This window comes from Euprymna scolopes, chromosome 9 (genome assembly GCF_053919585.1).
Source record: "Euprymna scolopes isolate OS-2025 chromosome 9, ASM5391958v1, whole genome shotgun sequence".
Classification (NCBI taxonomy): domain Eukaryota; kingdom Metazoa; phylum Mollusca; class Cephalopoda; order Sepiida; family Sepiolidae; genus Euprymna; species Euprymna scolopes.
Window position 1 is genome coordinate 64,068,063 of NC_136490.1, and position 14,021 is coordinate 64,082,083.

Consider the following 14,021-nt stretch of genomic DNA (forward strand, 5'->3'; position numbering starts at 1 on the left):
TGAAGAAATGGGTGTCGTTGTGACAATGGGAAAAAGTTCTTTCCCAATTTCGCAAAGTCTACTTTTCGACTGAGACAACAACGTGTTGAGTAACGTTACAGAAAGAAGAAAAAAAGCATACACATTATTGTATGTTTTCAAGGTGACAGGAAACACGGTTCCTTGTACAGAGTTTATAATGAAAAAAAAATCATAAAACATCCTGACATAATTCTCATACACTAATTAAAACACGTATATATAGAGATCAAAATCAGACAGTATATTTGACAGAAATATAATCTCACAACGAAGTAGATTATTAAATGTCATGTTGAAATGTAATACGACGATTGCTGTGAATCGACCTGGCTATTTGTTGATTTGGAAAAAAAAAAAAAAGAAAAAATAGCAAAAAAATAACCGTAGGGGAAGGCGGGGTAAATTGAGCCAATTTTCCATTTTGGCTGTTCAGAACCCAAACGACTAATTATTTTGCAAAGATGAGTTTGTTATTTTCAATTCTTTTATTTGGGAACATTGTGAAACAAGTTGCAGTCTTCTGCTAGTAGACCTAAACCGACCATGAGTTTTACAAAAATGCATATCAAATGGCTCAAGTTGCCCCGACCATGGGGCAAGTTGATCCAACCTCTGGAGTAAGTTGTGCCACACAGGAGTAAGTTGTGCCACGCAAAAATGTGTTGCAAATGACGAAAGAACAAGCCCAAAATTGTTGCTGTGGTTATAAAACAATTTATAATCATGAAGTAGAAATGTTAATTACAGCAAATGAACCAGCACAAAATTTGAAACATGTAGCTGAAAGTAAGTTAATGAAGTTGCCACTGTGACAAGTCACAGCTGACCACAAGCTGGCCAAAACAACGGACAGAACTGCCAACACTATTTGGCTGTGGCAGCTTGTAAACAACATCTTCTGCATTGAAACCCACTTCGTCCTTTGGGTTTGGAACAAATGCAGGCTTCTCCGTTCCTACCTTCCCAGCAACTTTTTGGAGGAAAACACCTTCGAACTCAGTCCTCCCCTTGAGAGTGTCAATTAGAGCAATGTAGTTCACAGTTCGTGATTTGCCAGCACATTTGACAACCACAAAGTCACCTTCGATTATTGGGATATCCAGATCAATATCACCATCACTATCTGATGACACATCATCAAATTCAAAATCTGAATCATCAGTGTCACTTGAACATGGAGTTTTAGATCTCAGGGGACATGACTTTTCCCACCAGCATTGAACAAACACTGCTTTGTTTTGGTTAATAGGCTCCTCTTTCTATTTTCAGAGAGGGCTATCAGCTCCTGTCGTTCAGGGGTGTCAGTCAAAATCTTTGAGCTGCCCTTTTTGCGACCACCTCTTCTTGCCTTTCTTGGTACTGCTTTCGGAAATGGCTGAATTGCAGATGGTGAAATGTATGGACGATGCATGACATCATGTGAGCTAGATGAAACACAAGACCCAGATGTGGATGGTTGCATAAGATCATCTGCTTGCTGTTTTTGTGGCTGGACATCGTCACTGGGCACACTGCTCTAGGAACCTCACCTGATGGTCCTGCATCTTCCACAGTAGAATTTGCCTCAAGGCTTTCGGCAGCCACATTTTGCTCACGGTCAGTTGGAAGAGAAGGGGAAAAGTTAATTTCACTAAAAATGTCCCAGTTAAATGGATGAATGTACGAGGCTTGGAATCCAGCAGCAATGTTCAATGGTGTCATGGCAATCATCTGGGCTTGGTTCACCAGAGCTGGGATTTCATATATAGTTACTGTTTTCCCTGGATTGGATCGTAGCCATCCATCTATGGCTCTGTTGTATGCTGTTTTGAAGGGTCCATACACTGACCGGTCGAGCGGCTGGAGACGATGGGAAGTGTGTGGTGGAATGGCCAGTAAGACAACGCCATGAGATCTTGCTGAGTTCACAATATTCAAAGAAATGTGTGTGTCATGGTTGTCGAGGATTAAGAGTATTTTCTTTCCTGGTGAGCATCTGGTGTGCTTGATGATGTGATTTAAATATTCCACAAACACCTCTTCATTCATCCAGCCACTTCGTGTTGTCCTCCCTATGAACTGTGTCAGTCCACCTCTAATGAAGTGATCTCTGTAGTGGACTCTGGGAAATATGAACAGAGGAGACACGACTAATCCAATTGCACTCACAGTGTACACCACCGTTACCAATTTCCCATGTTCAGCGGAGGTAATTGAACCAACTTCTTTCTTTCCTTTTTCTGTGACAACGGCTCCAGGGTTTTGAACGGTGGTGCATCCAGTCTTATCAGCGTTGTAAATGTCACTTGGTGAGAACTTGCACTTGTCCATTATCTGACTCAAGTTGTTGAAAAATTTATCAACAACTGGGTGGTTGAATGCTGTGGCATGCCCAAAAGATGTTGCTTCTGTCACTCTAATTGCGAGGTTCTGGCGCTTCTTGAAGCCTAACCACCAATCATGTCCTGCTTTTTTTACACGATCCCAACTTGATGACACATTGAGACAGTTTTTTGTAACAAAATCATATGCCAGTGTGCGACATCTTCTCAATGACAAACCATGTTTGACAATTGTTTCACGTGGTCAGCCAAATCCCTTTCTATTTCAGGACTAAAAACTAATTGCTGTAAGGAAACAGGTGTGTAACCAGTCCCTGCTGGTTGACTGCCTTGTTTGTCCATGTACCGCTTGAGTGTCATTCGATCAATGTTAAAGTCCTTTGCAGCACTCCTCACACTCTGTCCTCCAGTAACAGCGGCAGCAGCCCGTACCATAACGTCTGTACGAGTTTGTCCATGATTTGTCTTTCGCATGTAGTTGTGCATGTCTGGTGGGCTTTTTTTTTTTGTGAAACACACAAAAAAGAAAAATGAAGTTAACACAATAAATCCGGTAATTCTCATTTTAATTATCAAATATAATAATAATAATAATAATGTTAAAAATAATAATAATAGTAGTAATAGTAATAATAATTATTATTAGAATAACAAAGCGCCTGTACAGCATGCAAATTCTTAGCCAAACACATCTTACAAATCTTAAACATTTACCAGGTAACCCATAGATCTAATTCTCATACAAGTAGAGCATGTAACTTACACAACATACATTTTGAATTCACTCTATAACAGGCCTACTGATGTGGTTGCACATTCATCTGCTTCTTGAAAACGTGTAAAAAGACAGATGGGGCAAGTTGAGCCAGTGGCACAACTTACCCCAATAGCATTGGCTCAACTTACCCCAGTCTGACCTCATTGACTTATCTGTTCAAATGCATGCATCCCATGTGTGGTGAATGTAAAAAGCTTTTACAAGTATGAAGGCAAGTAATTGAACAAACAACTACCACATATTATATCTAATCAAACTATTACTACACACAAGAAACATGCACTCACCTCTGAAACGCTTTATGTTACTTTTTGGCACGAAATCTGATTTTCTTTTACTGCATCAACCTCTGATTTTGGTTCAGCAAAACAAAATGGTGGAGGTTAAAGTCACGTGATCAGTTGTTTATATATTGCATACAAACTTGGATTGGCTTAGTTAATTGTGGTTGATAGGGGGTGCTTCAACTTACCCCTCTGCTCAACTTACCCCACCTTCCCCTATGTTAGACTTTTTGTTTTTGATAACTTAAATTAGAATTTATTCTTTTAATTGAGCAATCTTTAGCCATTTTATTTTATTTTTTATTATATTTTATTTTATCTACTAAAACATGAATTAAACGTATTAGAACATGTTTTAATGAAAAATAACATGAAACACTAAGCCAGCTTTATAAACAAGGCAAAAAAGGGCGATAGATCAAGTTGGTGATTGGTAATTTTAAGGTCTTAAAATTATCACCCTATTAAACATATATGGTTCTTCTTTAGAATTCCACCTAATTAAAAAAAAACACAGAACAATCTTTAAGATGTACCCATGCGTCATATTCCAAAAATTACGTAAATTGATCAAGTAGTTTTATTCGTTTTAAATGATTTAAAGCGGTAGCGTTACAAGGCTGATTATGCAAGTTTAAATTATTGTGGACGTATCTACCTTTTTTTTTTTTTCAAAATCGAAATTTGAACAAAAAATACAACTAAAAACAAAAGGCAAAATAGTTAATTTTCTACTGATCTGTATATTTTTAACTTACCAAAACTGTTTTTAAATTCTTCATCTCAGACTATTATGTTGGTGCAAAAATAATGTTGTTTTTTGGCGGTCAACTTATATAAAAAAAGATATTATTTTTGCACCAACCTAATCCTTTGCACTATAACAAACCAAAGAAAGTCAGTTAATTGGAGAGCCAGGTGGTGCGCAAAGCAACTAGAATCAATCCTGGTTGTCAGTTTTCTACTAAAAAAAATCTTAATTAATTTTCACAAAGTGTCAATTAATGAGTCAGACAGTCCAAGGAGGACGCGAGAAACGCCTGCTTTTTTTTTTTTAGCAGTTCCACAACATTTTTTATGCCGAGGTTTGGATCAGTTGTCTCCTCTTCTTAGGCGTTGGCCACTATTACAAACGATTTTAACTCATCAATTTCAGTTCCGATCGTCCTCCAGCTGTAGTCTGCAAATACATGCATCTCATTCTTCGACAGTTTAATTATATCTTCGAGACATGGATAAAAAAAAGTTACCCATAGATTTGATGCTCCCGCCCATACCGCCTATTAACTGCTATTTTTGTGTCACTCACACTTTCATTGTGATAATGAGGAGATTATACCTGAATAAACATGATGTCGTCTCTGAAACGATTCTTGGTTATTTTTATCTTGATTTCTTGGAAAATATAAATGAATTTATGTAAAATTAATTCATTCGAGAGTTAATATCAATCTATCTATCTATCTATTATATAAAAGTCACTGTGTGTGTGTGTGTGTGTGTGTGTGTGTGTGTGTGAGATCCTTCCTCATAGGTTCTGAAACAGCTGAGCTTATCTTTTGAGAATTTCACACTAAGCTAATTTATATGCCTGGCAGTGTTCATAGATATGTTTTATACACAAATTCATCTGATAAAATCGAAAAAATCTTACCTTTTCTCTCTTGTAGATAAACGAAGAATTTTTAAACAAGAATAGTTTATGTTACACGGGCAAGGAAGATAATAAAATTTCAACAAATCATTTCTTATTAATTTATTTATTGCAGACTATTATCCTCATCTTTTTTAGTTGTTGTTTCACTGGCCTTCGTCAGGTGGTAACCACGATGGATAGGAACTTTGAATCTCCTAACTGCATTTTCAGCAATCACTGCCATCCATAGTTGTTGTCGTCTCACCACGTTTTTGGCCAAGTAAGCCACTGGCCGGCTTTGGGTAAGATTGAAACTGTTATCTTCATACAATTCTCATCTGGGACCGTAGAGATTCGACGTCTCTATGGTTGTTATACTAGAGATAGGGATGTTGTGCCTGTGTGTGTGTGTGTGTGTGTGTGTGTGTGTGTGTGTGTGTGTGTTTTAGTGTATCGGTTCTGATTCATGTGTGGGGGTGTACATGTATATGTACGTGCGTGCAAGTGTGCTTTGCATTTCATTTGTTTGTCTGTTCAATTTGGGAATCTTGTTATGAAATTTTTTTCCTGTGTAAGAAAATAAATAGTAATTGTCTGTTTGGAAGATTGGAATTATTATGAAGCTTTTTCCACTGTATGTATGCACGTGTTTTGAAACATAGAGGTGTCTGTTATCTGCGATTTTAATGTTGCTCTTATGTAAGGCCACTCTATTGCTGAGATTTTTGGTGGTGCCTATGTAAGATTTGTCGCATGCTGTGCATCTTAGTGCATACACTAAATTTCTGGATGTGCAGTTTAGGTCCTTTTTTATTGTGAATGTTTGTGTTGGATTTTTGAATGTGTATGTGTTTCCTTCTGTTATTATGTCACAAACTCCACATCACTGTTTATTGCATTTTGTGACTCCTTTTATAGTGTGTTGAACGAGTTTAGAGGAGGTTAGGATGTTTTTTAAGTTTTGGGGTTGGCGTTTGCTTTTTATTATTTTTGTTGTTTTAAGTATGTTGTTTAGTTTATCGTTTTGAAATCTAACTATACCGTTATTGTGATATACTGTTATTATTTTACGTATACTCTGTTGTTATATTTAACATACTTTGAGCTTCTAAGCAAAAAGGATTGGTATACATAAAGAGTGAAATATAATTGAAAAAACATTTTGCCAAAACACACATATGCACATGTGCGCTCACACACACACACACACACACACACACACACACACACACACACACACACACACACACACACAGGCTCAGTCTTTGACAGACTACAGATACCCACGAAGGGGTGTCTGCACATAAAATTCTTTTGGCAGGAGGTGCACAATCTCCAACCAAACCTCTCCTGAGTCGACATTGTTAAATACCAGTGGCAAGTGAAGTGTATGTTCAGGACAACTGGAAACAAATGCTGCGATAAGCGGAGAGCACATACAGTGCCTAGAATTCCAAAATGGTCGCCCATCTGGTACTAGCCAGGCTCAACGTTGCTTAACTTTGGTGATCTGATGAAAAGCGGTGTGTTAATGCCATATATATATATATATATATATATATATATATGAAGGAGACAAAGATTAAAGTTACATTAGAACTTTATTACATTATCAGGTCAATAAGGTTAAAGTGTTACAAGAAGAAGAGCCCTTTTCTTGTAAGTAAGAAAAACATTAGGTAGACTGAGCAAGGTTCGGAAATAGATTCAAAAAGGAATTCGCATTGTTCAGTTTAATATAAAGTAGTTAGATATATTGTTGTAAAAGGAATTTTAATTGTTCAATTTTTTTTATGAAAACTGTATTAAAATAAGGTCATCGAGAAGAACGAACAATAGCAAATTAAAAACATATTGAAAAATAAGTTAGGTCGAAAAATAGGTTAGTAAGAATTATTTGTCAGCAGAAATGGTTTGGACATGTGCGAACCACGCATGTTTAGGCTACGTGAGTTTCCACATGTGTGTGTGGCACGTTTTGGAGCCATACATGACGTCATAGCAGAAAATGAATTCTCAATATAGTTTGCTAGTTTTAGTGAGATTGGACAGACGGACGAGAGACGGACAGACAGAGTTGTAGACGGAGATAGGAGACAGAACTGACATGAGGAGGGTCCCTTTGGAAGCGAAGGGAAAACCTTTAATCATGTAGTCGACTTTGAATTCCTGGATGTCATCATCATTTCGACCGGTTGATCGATAATAAAAGAACATCTCATATTTTTGTAACTGCCATCTTAGTGTTATCATTCTACCAAATTGAAGGTAATGTGAAATCATCTTATATGAACTTTGTTCCCACACATCTTTAATGAACTTTGAATTACTCATTTAAGTAATGACTGTTCTCTCTTGTATTAAAAGAGCTGATCACCCTCCCTCCTCTCTACAATATATGTAATAAGAAACCATAGACTGTAAAATGATATAAATGTCACTTCTCTCTTCCATCTCCCCCTCATCAGCGCCGTCTCCCCTATATGAAATCCCCTATGCAACAGAAGAAGATCACAATAAGTTAAAGGGAAGAGATGGGAAAACCAATTTAGACCATGGCATTTCAAAGCTAAATGTTTCTCATCAGAAGAAAGACAAAAATTAGCATTATACAAAAGTATAAGTAAAATAGATAACATCGATTTTATATATCTCAATCGGGTCGAGTTTTTTCTATCCAGATAGGTTAGCATTTTCTCTGAAAAAAATATTTTCAAGTTAACTTTCTCTCTCTCCCTCTCTCTCTCTGATTATATATATATATATATATATATATATATATATATATATATATATACCAAGGTGTTTTAGGCCGTTAAAAACAAGAAAAGTTATCGACTTTGACTTACAATGAATGCTTTATGCCAAATTTACAGTGGAATATGGTTAAATCCGTGTTTATTTTTGCATTGAATATATTCGTATTAATCTCTGACTGTGAATCAAACATATACTTAGTTCGCTGCACCTTATCATAACAAAGACCCATGCAAAATTTCAGCCAGATCATATAGTGTCTGAGAAAAAGTGACATTGCGCCTGATCAGTATCGGATGAGTGACTATTTGGGAATCCCAGATGTTGTATGTAGGAAGACATCGACATCTCTCTACAGAAATTTAATCCATGTACCTACCTCTAAATTCATTTTATAGTCTAAGAGGCTATTAAAAGTCACCCAAAAATATACTGATGATCCCATCAATACTTTCTTACGGATGAGAGCATATCAAACAATAGGCAATAATCCCTTTCTTGAAAGGATGGGCTCCCATTAGCATAGCAACAGTGATGACTTCTAAATAACACATAAGTACTGTGTTTTTTAATATCCTAACACTAACCTTTTTCCTTTTTTTAATACCATTTGCTTGTTTTTATTCTCACTGTAAATCTAACCAATGTTCTGTATATTCCTATGCTGGTTCCCCCACCAAAAAAACTACCATTCTTTCCCATATAAATGCTAGCGTTTTGTTCAGACCACTCAAATAAGGTAGGCGAAATTATCCAGTACGTGACCTCAACTCAAATGTAGTAGCTTACCCTGTCTTTCTCTTTCTCACCCTCTCTCACCCCTTTCTCTCTAGTTTGTGCACCCCATTTCATAGTCTGCAAAGTTGTCTGACTAATCTCAAAAATGGTTCTTTCCAAAAATTATGTCTTGAAAACAAAATATAATCAAGTGAATGTTACTCGTTATCAGTTGTAAGAATGGTGTTTTTTTTATATTGTTTTTTTTTTTTTTTTTGTTTTTGTTTTAGTGTGACTGTTTTTGCAGATTCTTGTATGAAAATTGTTTCTTAATTCCAGGGGCATTTCCACTGTTTTGTTTGTCTTTTATTTCTTGCTTGTGTCTTTTTACCTTAAAAAAAACCGTAGTGAAAGAAGTTATCAATATTCCTTCCTTAAATACAAAAGAAAAGCTTGTTTTGAACTTATACTAAGTACAATACTTAGTTTTTTGTTTTCTTTGTAATGGCGAGTAGAAAGCGCATTGTGGATGCGTTTTCAGTAGCTCCATAGCTCTTGCTTCTTCTATTTTGTCACTCAGTCCTTATTTATAATAAGCGATGTTTCTGACAAAGGGAGGAGAAAATGGCTGTACGCTGGGCTGGCAGTGTTTTTTTTTTCTGAACAGTCGCTTGAGATATACTTATTTTCTCTTCCTACTTCAATCTTTGTGGCCATATTACTAATAAAGGTGCTGGAGGTAAACGTTTTACCTGGGCTGACGTTATCCATCTAGTAGCCAGGGACCCAAAACTTGGGTTAACCTCCAAGGAGGCTGTCCTATGCAAAATACTGGGGCTTCTGTATTGCTATTTGGTGAATGTATTCTGGACCATGCAGTAGCTTCTTGTGGAGCCTCTCGATGCCATATTTGTAGGTATTATTATGTATTATGTATTATTATGGCTTTATCTTATCACGGTTGCAAAAATCATTTTCATCCTTTTTTTTCTGCTCTGCTCAAACAACTGTTGACTTTCTCCACACTTCTCAACCCTCAGAAATGAAAAATCACAAGAAAAAAAAAACATGATTAAACCCAGAACTCCAACTCACACTACTTCTCTAATATCAGGGGTTTACGTTCCAACCTTCTGGAGGTTGAAATCCAGTTACAAGAGACCAAACCAAACTTATTGTTCCTGTGCAAAACTGGCATTGAATTGACCATTTCCCTAGATGAGTTCGTAATTACCGAATAATCAAATTTGACATCAAAATCTGACCCTCAAAATCGTCATGGGCATTGAATATGTGCCTATATTAGATATTAGAGATGACTTTCCATGTGGTAGGGACATCTCCAGACAAAATCCTAATTTGCCCTATATGTGCTTCAGAGTAGCACTTGTTCACAGCACAGCATTCATATTTGCTGCCCATAACAGCAGAGTTACTATCATTGAAAGTATCTCTGAAAAAATGACCATATTCACGCCTGCAAAGACTTCGATGTTCACAATGTTGAATGGCTAGTCCATTCAAACAAGATAGATGATGAGGCGAGGTACTCTCATGATTTTTCGTAACATGATTTCTTGTAACATGATTTCTTGTAACATTGACATGATTTCTTGTAACATGATTTCTTGTAACATTGACAAGCTTTTGGGACTGACCTTCACTCCTGATCTGAAATGAAACACACACATCAAATCGGTTGCCAAGATCGCTGGAAAGATGGTTGGATCATTCTACCGCTCCAGTAGGTATCTCACTACCAATGCGATCCTCTATTTGTATAAGAACCAGATGCGCCCTACAATGGAATACTTTTGCCATATCTGGGCAGGAGCTGCTCAGCATGCATTATCCTGCCTTGAAAATCAAAATCGGCTTCGAAACCTAGTAGGTGATGCCCTTCTTTCTTTCCTGCAACCTCTTTCACACAGAAGAGACGTTGTGAGCCTACTCCACTCTATCGCTATTTTCATAGTAAGTGCTCGTCTGAGCTCCAATCTCTGGTCCCCTTTGCAAAACTTTCACAAAGAACACTCGACTAGCTAAAACCACTATATATGATTTTCCCCACTCTCTACATGTGCCTAAATATAAATGCAGATTCCATGAACAAAGCTTTTTTCCCCAGAACTACTCGCCTTTGGAACACTGTTCCGCTAGCATGCTTCCCAGCTAAATACAACATGGTAGCCTTCAAATCTAATGTAAACAAGTTCCTGTTAAGTTGTCCTCATAAATAATCAAATTCTACGCAATTTACATCATTAACGATTACTTCATTATCACCTTACATTCATTAACTCTTATCCTTGAGTGATATTGGAGCCTTGATAAGTGGTGACCCCTAAGTAAAAAAAGGGAAAACAAAGAAAAAGATAATTGTTTACATGCAGTGGGCGTAACAGAATTAAATTAAAAGTTTAGGGAATAGATAAGAGTCAATTTCACATAAGATCTCATTTTTGATCAACCTCATAAATGAGAGTCCTACAGACGACAGGCAAAAATACATTCTCTTTTTAAAAGAAACGGATTATGTGTGCTAGTATGACCTCCCGTTACCTTTGCCAGTTGTGTTGAACTGAAAATCTCATAAAACGCGTTATTTTATTGTATTTTACTAGTAACCTTAAGTGTGGATGGCAATAGAAGATAAAAAAAGATGAAAGCAAGTGCACACAATGATCACACCGAAGCGTGAAAAGTCAATTTATAATCTAGGAAACCAATAAAAATTAATCTTGCCCTAAAATATCGTGCTCGGACCTGTCATAGAGTAGAATATTTTAAGTGGCACACAATAGACGTATTTCCTCATCCGATTAGAGGTGGTAATACTTGAAAAGACTTCTCCTGCGACTGGTGCCACTAATTTCAAGTATGATATCTATTTAAAGAAATTATTGAAATGTCCGACACGTTAAGTAATTGGTTGTAAGATTTGAATGTGAATGAAGTAAAAATCAGAAAAAAAGTTTTTGTAACCATGGCAACATGCTGGCATAATCCTTGCAGCGAACTGCTTTTACGTTATAAAGACGAAATGTTGCATCCCTCTGCCTTTTCTACAAGTATTTTAGTGGTGAATGCTCTGACGAACTGCAATCACTTGTGCCCCCACGACGTGAGCACCCTCGACAAACCCGACAGGCTGCTAAATCCCACCCCCACACTGTAGAGATCCCTAGATGTAAAAGATCTTTTTACTCCAATAGTTTATTCCCCAGAACCGCTAGACTCTGGAATTCCATTCCAGGTCCCTGCTTCCCCAACAGTACTGACGTGCAGAAGTTCAAGTGTAACGTGAACCGACACCTTGCTGCCCAAATCCCTACATAGTACCCCAGTAGTTGTTGCCCCTGACAGTAGCCCCCTACACCAAAGTGGCAATTTGCCTTGTTTGGGGTGAAAATGTAATTAAAAAAAAAAAAAAAAAAAAAAAAGGTGATCTAATTTCGACCCTTTTAAGATTCTGTAATAGTGGTTTACCCGCTCAAATTTAAAACAAGCCTCGAATTTCAGCATTATTTTTACACGTTTGTCAAAAGAAACAGTGTTGTTTTTTTGTTTTTGTAATTTTTTAGTCTGAACAGCTTGCACTTAATTAACATCTGACTATTATGAATTCGTATTTGAGCCGGTATCTCAAGTAGTTTTACATATTCCGTTCTAGTTTTTTTTCTTTCTTTCTTTCTTTCTTTCTTTTTGTTTCAAATGTTCAGAAACAAAACTGAATCAGTGGACAAAGAAATAAACAGCAAGATCGGCTTTGTTTGTTTTGGAATCGATCTTCGTTATCAATCAATTATTAATCAATTGCAGATTTGGTGATCACACTTTAATAAACGAATAATCAAAAAAATTGCTTCTAATTGATTCTTTTTCTGTTTTGGCGAAAATCCCATTTGCCAAATTAATTTACAATTAGAGAAAAACAAGAGCACATATTTTTAAAATAGCTCGATTTAATCATCAGTTTCAATGAGGAAAATGCCATCTGAAACTTCAGCGTTACAGACCTACGTTTGAATAAATTTTAGAATAAGATTATTCAGTTTATACATTTACATCTACGTTAGATATTTACGAGGAGCGGATGAAATAAGTTCAGAGAAATTCTGCCATTACTGACCAGCAAAGCATTACGACTGTTGACCAAGGAAAAAGTCTATCAGGCATGTTGACGCAATGTGACAATGTATGGAAGTGAGGGCTGCATAGAGATACATGATATGAGAATGATATGATAGATATTGTGAGTTTTAAAGATAGGCTTACGTCTGATAGGCTCAAAAGTAGATTAATTCGGGTCAGTATAAGGAAATGTGTGTATAACAGGGGACTTCGATCGTGTGATCCTTTTTTAAAGAGTGTGTGAGTTACATGTAGAACAGTTGAGATAGCAGGTTCAGTTTACACGGGAGGGCCAAGGAACACGCGATAAGAAGTGACAAGAATGGCCTTGAGAGAAAGAGGGCTAAATAATAACCTAGCCAGAGATGATTTAGTTTGGAAGTCAGTTTCTGAAAGTATTCTAACACATGACACTAGGCAAAATGGATGTTAAATGTTAAACGGAAGGATGATAATAATGATGATGATAATGATGATGATTATGATGATGTGGAGGAGGAGGAGGAGGAGGAGGAGAAGAAAAAAGCATGTATACCCTACATAATAAATGACAAAAATTATTCTTCACCAGTGGAGTGGACGCGCTAATATTTATATTCATATAAAATCACATCTGAATAATAAAAGAATACAGAAAAAGAGAAAGAAAACGTTTCACACTCGGAAAATTTAACATAAAAAAAAACAAGAAAAAAACGCATGAATCGATATAAAAAGAAGAAAGAAACAAATGACAGAAAACGTTTCATTATGGAAATAGATTGAAGACTAACTATTTATTTTCTTAATTCCATTAGCTGTTTCTTACACATAAACTTTTGTGAATTGGGACACACACACACACACACACAAATATATATATATATATATATATATATATATATATATATATATATATATATAGTAAATTATGAAATATATATGGCGATTAAGCTACACTGAATATTACGCGTTTCATCCACTCTAGAACTCTTCAGGCTTATGCGCAAATTTTGTGGTTGTCTGTCGTTTTTATACACGCACCTTCTATTGAGATTTTAGTTAGCCAATCAGCTTTCTAGTATCCACCGCGCCCTTCCTATCAGCCAATGAACATGCACTTACCGGACAAAAGCCTATTTGACCTCTGGTTGACCTGTTCCTTTGTGTGTGCTCTATTTCGCCTGGATATTTAGTTTCTTGACCTGTTTTAAATCTAGGTTAGGGTTTTAAAAAAAAAAATTATATTAGTTTATATATATATATATATATATATATATGTATATATATATATGTACACATATATATATGTACACACACATATATATATATACATACATATATGTGTGATAGTTTATGTATATTCATGTTTATTTAATTTATTTATTTGTTTA